This window comes from Gossypium raimondii, chromosome 7, assembly GCF_025698545.1.
Source record: "Gossypium raimondii isolate GPD5lz chromosome 7, ASM2569854v1, whole genome shotgun sequence".
Lineage (NCBI taxonomy): Eukaryota > Viridiplantae > Streptophyta > Magnoliopsida > Malvales > Malvaceae > Gossypium > Gossypium raimondii.
Genome location: NC_068571.1, coordinates 44,975,073 through 44,983,563, shown reverse-complemented (window position 1 = coordinate 44,983,563; position 8,491 = coordinate 44,975,073). Strand labels below are relative to the sequence as shown.

Sequence of the window (8,491 nt, the reverse complement as noted above, 5' to 3'; positions counted from 1 at the left end):
TTTCAATTTATAAATATTTATCCTTACCAAAACAAATAAAATTTTCCTTAAATAGATGTATCATTTATTAAAAAAAACTACAAAATCCATATGCACGACCTCTTTTGTCTCATAACCATCCAATATGTAATATGTCTAATATTCAACTTTAAATTCATTGAAAGCCTTAATTTTTCATCATCACTAGAGTTCTTATGGTATAGGAATCTTTTCGGTATCTCCTAACCAAAATTGGAAATATTGTCTAAAGTTGTTACTAAATAAGTAATAGAATACAACATTCATCAGATAAAATTAGAAATAAATTTTCTAACTAATAATAATTGACTTATGTCAACTTCTATCCTAGCATTAAATGCATGCCCATGTGAGGATTACTCCGTCATTCTCACTTGATCATAAGCACATAAATGAAAATATACAATGTATATACACGCACATAGAGTAAGCAATGCCAACCTATAAAGTTTTACCTATCACCAGAAGGGATTTTTTTTCCCTTAAATATATGTATCGTTCATCAAAATGAACTACAATATCCATTTTCATGATCCTTTTTGTCTCATATATTTTCCTAGATATATTATGTCTATGATAAGCTATAAAAGTAACATATTTTAATCTCATTCTTAATGTTTTGGATGATTAATTATGTAAATTAGTGAATTTGATGTTTCTAATCCTTTAAATTCATGTTTCTATTCTTAGGAGAGTATTTGAGAGCGAAAGGAGCGAAAAATGAGCTAAAATCGGATAAATAAAGCTATTTTCAGGATCCACACGGCCTGGGCATTTCCACACGGGCTAGCCACGTGCTAGTGTGTGAGCCACACAGGCTAGCCACATGCCCATATGAGCCACACGGGCTGGCTACACACCAATGTGCCAGTCCATGTTAATTTCGCACCCTGCTTCCCAAATACATAGAAAAACCTAATTTTTAGGCTTTCGGAGCATTCTAAAGTCTATAAATACCAATTAGAAGAAGACCTAGGGGGCAATCAAAGAAGATTAAATAAAACACTCAAAGAACTCCATCAGAATCAACTCGAAAGCGATTTCCATCCAGATCGAAGATCTCTTTTTAATTTCTTTCGAAGTTTTATTGAGTTTCTTTATGTCTTGTGGTTATCCTAACTTTGAGATGTTTCTATTCAGGATTTTGAATTAAATTTCCTAGATACCTAGGGAAGATGAAACCTATGATGAATCTTAGTATTTGATTTTTAATTTACGCGATAAATACTTGATTCTTGTTCTTAGTTATGCATGTTTATTTCTTGTTTTAATATTTTCAGGATATTAATTCATGTTTAATGTGCTTATTTCAATGGAGCAAATGGCCTTGTTTAATAGTAGATCTAGCATAATTGAGTGGAGTTGCATGCAATCTTAGAAATAGGACGACATAAATCTACCGGATTAGAGTCAAATCTAATAGGGGAATCTATAGATCGAGTTAATGCGACGATAGGGGTTTTAAGTAGAAAGAGATTCTAATTAATCAACCTAAAGTCAATTGTTCTTACACTCGAAAGAGATATTAACATAGTTTAGGGATTTTTACAGATCAAGAGACAAGTGAATAAATCGGGGTTTTTTACACAAATAGGGTAAGAAAAAAAATCTACTGAAATAGGGTGTCAGAAAAAGTATTTACCAAAATGGGTTACATTTTTCATTGGTGCCTATTAGATAGGCGCCAATGAATAAAAAATAATAATAATTTTTTGAATAAAATATTTTTTTTATATATTTTAATAAATTTAAAAAAAATACGGGTCAAAATACGGTCAACGGGTCGGGTCGGGTGGCGCCTATCAGGTAGGCGCCAATAAAGGTGCCTCATAGAGAGGCGCCAATGAAGGTGCCTCATAGAGAGGCGCCAATGGTGGCCTTCGCCTTTATCACGCATTTACGCATCAAAGAAGATGGTCTTGTCCCCTCATGTTTGTTTTTTTTTTTTTTTTGCCTATAAGTAAATGGTCCCAACATGCAATGGGCACGGTAGAGAAAAAAAAAAGAGAGAAAGGAGAAGAAGAAGAGAAGAAAGAAAAAAAAAGAAGGTAATGTATTATTTTAGTAAATAATTTTGTTTATAATTTAAAAGTTTATAGTTTGTGAATTTTTAGAAGATATTTTAGAAGATATTGTGAACTTTTGTTATTAATTATTAATTATAAATTATCTATATTTAGTGTTTATAGTTTGGATTAGAATTTTGTATGAATATTCTAATTTTTTGTATGAATATTGTAATTTTTATGAATATTGTAATTATGTTATAATTAAATTTGTACTTATAGTTTTGGTTTAGTATTTTGTATGAATATAGTAATTTTGTATGAATATTGTAATTTTTTGTATGAATATTGTAATATTATAATTTTATATGAATATTGCAATTTTTGTATGAATATTGTAATTTTGTAATTTTGTATGAATATTGTAATGTCGGGATATATTGTAATATTGTAATTTTTGTATGAATATTGTAATTATTTTATAATTAATTTGTTAGTAATTTAGGATTATGTTATAAATTTTTGTGTTTGTAATTATTTAAAATTTATTTTATTAGTAATTTAGGATTAAGCTATAAGTTGTTGTGTTTAGTTTAGTATTTGGTGAGTTTAACATATAAAGTTTATAAAAAATTAAAAATCATTTTATTAAAAGTTTAATTATAAAAATTAAAATCATTTTATTAAAAGTTTAATTATAACTGACTTTTTAATCATATAGTTGTTGTTAACTCATTTAATTTTTATATAATGTAACTTTTATATAATTTAATTTTATTTGATTTTGTATTTATTTAACAAGAATTATTGATTTTTGAAATAAATTAACTGAATTCATTTTTATTGTAGATTTGCAAGAAATGGGTTCTCTAATTAATAATAATAATCACATATCAAGTACTATTAATGAGATGGTAATAAAATTTTGTTTGATATTCATGTTATTTGTCAATTAAATTATATTGTATTAACTATTTTGCTAATTTAATAATGTCAGGGTCCGTACCGCGTATTGAGGGCCCGTGTTAATAGTGTAGGGTTTCAGCCAGATGAACGCCTAATACCATACTTAGAGTTAGCGGGTTCGGATCGTGGCATTGATCCGGACTTTTAATCATGATACGACTTGATTTCGCTTTAGTCGGCGATGGCGTCCGGAGACCCACACATTTCATTTGTCGTGCGGAGAGTGTACCGTCACTCTAGAGGATGTTGCAGTACAGCTCGGGCTTCCCATAGACGGGAATGGGATCACGGGCGTAAGTTCAATCTCTAGGCCGGCTACCTTTTGCAATGAATTACTTGGACGCTTGCCAAGTCAGGGGAAATTTACCAGTTTGAGATTTTCATGGCTAAAGGTCAATTTTGAGCATTTGCCAAGTACTGCTAATGAATGGGAGGTGATGCAGGCTGTTCGAGCTTACATTATGCACCTTATAGGGGTGTACTCATGCCGGATGCAAACGGCAGTAAGGTCCACTTGATGTACTTACCCCTATTATCTAATTTGCATAACACTCGTTCATATAGTTGGGGTCCACAGTTTTAGCCATGCTGTATCGCGAACTTTGTCGGACGACAGATCCTTCTACGGTTGACATAGGCGGATGCCTCATACTGCTGCAGTCGTGAGCACTTTACCAAATGCCTCATACTCCGATTATGACCGGCTAATCTGCATACGCCACACAAATTGCAGTCAGATTTCTCCCTAATGTCCACTTCGTTATGGATTCTGGATGATTGCGGACGACCTTTCAGGTTTCTACGCAACCTTTTGTCTGGGACTAGCTCGAAGGTCGTCGGAGGTACCTCCCAAGTAGATAGGTCAGGAAGCACGGGAAACTCGTTTTCCCATACACGCAACGTGCGTTCGATGGCGTACACTTCATCGATAAATTGTTCTACATTTAGCTGAACTTTAGCACAAGCTGCCACGACGTGTGCACATGGAAAATGAAGTGTTTGAAACCTCCTGTAATCGCACCGTCTATTTTAGAGATCAACTCTGTAGGACCTAGGTGGTATACCGGGTCGACAACCGATGGTCTCTGTAACTCGAAACGTTTCATTATGTCGTGAATATACTTCTACTGTCATTGACCTCGCCATTCGACGGTTTACAATCATTTCATCCCTAATGCCTTCGACAAAGACATGTCCCGCCTTCATCTGGTTTACTTGTTGCTGACCCATTCTTGGCATCAAGGTAGCCAACCAGTAGAACGTTGCCGAGAAGACAGATGAAATTGGAAGATGTTGTGTTTTTAATAACACAGCGTTGATCCCCTTCACTAAGTTTGTAGTCATTTGACCATAACGAAAGCCCTCGTCAAAACTTTGAGCCCCTTGCCACGGCTCCATAGTACCCAACCACTGCCGGAAAGATGTGTTGGTTTGACCCTCCATGTCACTCTCAAGCCGGGCCATTCTTTGGCGAAAAATGTGTGGCTCTAGCTCATATGCTGCATATGTATTAAAAAAAATTAAGTTACAGTATTGCTCTAAAACATTAAAACTTATATTGAAAAGATAAGGTAATTCTTTACCTATTCTCATAGCTTGTCTCTTCTAGTCTGCATTCTTATAATCTCGCTGGAAGTTAGCCGCAGTAAACAGATCTCCATGGTACACCAGAACGCCTAATGGCTGCAATTAATCCTTTCCCTCTATCGGAGATGATGCAAATATTATCGTTGCTAATAACATACCTCCGCAGGTTGGTAAGAAAGAACTCCCACGATTCCATGTTCTTCTTATCGACAATGGCAAATGCTATCGGGAGCACATTCCTATTTCCATCTTGAGCAACCGTAAAAACTAAGATCTGTGTGTATTTTCCATATAGCCAGGTTCCATCTACTTGTACAAATGGTTTGCAGTGGGGAAATGCACGCACACATTGATCAAACGTCCAGAACATCCGATGGAAAATTCTTTTTCTCGATTGTAGTTGGTCATTTGGCCTGTAATAAGATCGTGTCTGCAACTCAATTACAGTCCCCGGCACGTGTTCCCTCATGGCGGCTATCCATCCCTGTAACTCATTGTACGATACATCGAAATCTCCGTATAATTACTCCATTGCCATCTGTTTAGCTATCTATGCCTTCCGGTATGATACTCGATACTGGAATCGTGCTTGTATTTCGGCAATCAGTACCGAAACTTTAATGGTCGGCATGTCTTTCACCATTGGCATGATGCATGTACAGATAGTTTTGGAGTCAAGTTTTCGATGATCTTCTGTCATACGTGTTGAAGTGTATGTGTGAGGCCCAACAAATTTTCGTATCTCTCACATCTGCGACTTCTGCATAAATGTAGCTCGTATCCGCCAATTGCAGCCTTCTGCCGACCTCCAACACTCTCCAATATATAATGTTGGTTTAGACTCGATGACTTTGTAATCTACTGATATATTCATGCTATACCGCTTAATGGCAAACATGCATTCTTCCTTACTTTCAAATCTCCGCCCACGATAACTCAAATTTGCGTGCCAGACGGGGTCTATCCGAGACATGTGTGCCCCAGGATTATTGTGTATCACAATACGACGAATCTGGTTTTCGACTGAAGACGCATTAACGTTTCCATCCTCATTCACGCCTTCGTCGTCAATATCATCCGGGACCTCATTCGCGTTAGGATCACTCTCACTATCCACTTCGTAATCAACAGGATCACTACTATAGTATACATCATCACCAACCACATCGGTCTAAACCACATTAAGATCAATATTTATCCGTGTATAGTTGATTGACTATCAACATATGATACGGAACCACCATACACTACGCTCAACTCCATCTTCTTCACCTAATGGAGTGGGATCTTGATTGCCTCCACACCGCTAACTCAAAGAAATAACCGAATCGGTGCATTTTGTTACTCGAGTCCCACAATAAAGAGCGACCATTGTCTCCATGTCTTCATCGTCTACAAGTTCCATTTCGGTAAATTTTATTGGATCTGTTGAAACTGGAAACTTGTAGAAAACTTTTGATATCCTTCTCCCACAACGTCTATAAATTTTTTCACTAATTTTTTCCTTCATATCATCAAACGAGATATTTCTATCAAATCTCATTGCTACTTGTTTCCGACATTCAAATATACATCCCACAGTTGTTGTCAAAATTTCTCTATCGAAATAAACGCATACAAAAAAATGATTCTCCATTTTCAATACTAGATCTGTTAAAAAGAATTTCAAATTTCTTAAAACAGTTTCAAAATGTAAACAAATTACATAAAAAATTTAATGTAAAATTTTTCATTCGAAGCTAACAAAATTAATAACCCGACAAAATAACTTTCAAATAATAAAATTACTAACAAGACTCTACATTCTATTTAAAAAGAAATAAACCAAAATACCTTTTTTTTCCCTTCTTTTCCTTCCTTTTTTTCTTCTGCTTCCTTCTTATTTCTTCCGTTTCTCTAGTAAAATTTATGCCTGTGTTAGGGGTATTTATAGGGAAAAATCAGACCATTGGCACCTCTCAGTATGGCACCAATAATGACGCCTCCCAGATAGGCGCCAATACTATGTATTATACGGGTTATATACTGACCCGAGAAAATGTTTAATTATATTTTATATAAAAAAATATTTTTTTATTCATTGGCACCTATCTAATAGGCTCCAATGAAAAAAGTAACCCATTTTGGTAAATACTTTTTCTGACACCCTATTTCAGTAGATTTTTTTTCCGGCCCTATTTGTGTAAAAAACCCGAATAAATCGTTTAATTCAGATTCATAATAATATGTGAAGTCTAGGTGGATTCTTTCTTGGGTATTGTTTATCTCATTGGTCATCTTCGATTATTTTCCTATTTCACTCTCTGTTGCGTTCTTAGTTAAATTAGTATAGTAATTTTAGATTAAAACACAATCACTCCAATTTGTCCGCTAAATAATAAAAAGACGGTAATTACTAGTACTTTTGGTCCTCGTGGATACAACATTCCCTACTCACCGTAGCTATACTATTGTTCAATAGGTGCGCTTGCATTTTTCGTATTTATAGTTAATTTAGTGACCATCAAGTTTTTGGCATCGTTGTCGGGAACTAAAATATTAGGATCACTCAATTTTTATTAATTTAGCCATTTTTATTACATTTTATTTTTTTAGTTTAATTTTACATTCTAATTTTTCTTTAATTTGCTTCTGGCAGGTTCTTGTAGTTTATGACAAGAAGCAACCCATCGGGACCATTATTATTTGACAGTGAAATTAAAACTACAGCTCACAGAAATCGTAGAGAAACAAGGCAAAGAAGACAGAATATAGCAGACGAGCAAGAGGGCATTATTATTACTAAGGATATGAGTGATAATCAGAATAATCAGCTACCTCTTACAGTTGCTGCAAATCTTGCAAATCCAGATCCTATTCCTTGTACTATGTACGATTACGCCAAGCCCACTCTAACTGGGGCTCAATCGAGTATTGTGCGACCCATTATTGCTGCAAATAATTTCAAACTGAAGCCGAACACCATTCAGATGATACAATAGTTTGTTCAGTTTGATGGTTCGCAATAAAAATATCCAAATACTCATTTGGCTAATTTTTTGGAAATCTGCGATACTTTCAAGATTAATGGCATTTCTGATGACGTCATTCGCCTCCGGTTATTTCCTTTCTCGTTGAGGAACAAAGCTAAACAGTGGTTGATTTTTTTACCATGAGGTTCTATCACTACATGGGATCAAATGATTAATAAATCCTACTGAAGTACTTCCCACCGACTAAGACAGCCAAGTTGAGGAATGATATCTCTTCCTTCGTTTAGATCGACTTAGAGACCTTATATGATGCATGGGAGAGATACAAGGATTTATTAATAAGGTGCCCTCACCATGGGTTACCTTTATGGTTACAGGTTCAAACCTTCTACAACGGTTTGAATCCCTCAACTAGGCAGTTGATCGATGCAGCACCAGGAGGAACTTTGAATAATAAAACACCCGAAGCGGCTTATGAATTTACTTAGGAGATGTCACTGAATAATTATCAGTGGCAAGTCATGAGGACAAAACTGATGAAATCAGCCGGTGTTTTCAACTTAGATGCAGTCACCATGCTATCAAATCAAGTAGAACAATTAAATAAGAAAATTAACTGTTTACATGTTTCTACGTTGGTACATCCGGTGATGCAATGTGATACAAATGGAGGTGGAATGAACAATCCAAAATGCTTACCCTTCGCTCCTAACACAAAAAACGAACAAATCAATTATATGAGTAATAATTCTAGGTCTCAAAATAATCCTTATAGTAACCACTATAATGGAGGTTGGAGGAATCATCCCAATTTCTCTTGGGGTGGTCAAGGAAATCAAAGAGCACAACCCCCTCCAGGCTTCCAACAACAACCTTACCAACAAGAGAAGAAGCTGAATCTCGAGGAGATTTTGACGAAGTTTATCTTGGTGTCAGAAATCC

General features: G+C 35.2%; 1 non-coding gene across 1 annotated transcript; it reads right to left on the bottom strand.

Annotated features, from left to right (window-relative positions):
* Positions 1-7,803: 7,803 nt before the first annotated feature.
* LOC128042788 (small nucleolar RNA R71) lies at positions 7,804-7,910 on the bottom strand. Its single transcript, XR_008198299.1, has one exon. It is a non-coding gene; the product is annotated as a small nucleolar RNA R71 (small nucleolar RNA).
* Between the last annotated feature and the right edge of the window lie 581 nt (positions 7,911-8,491).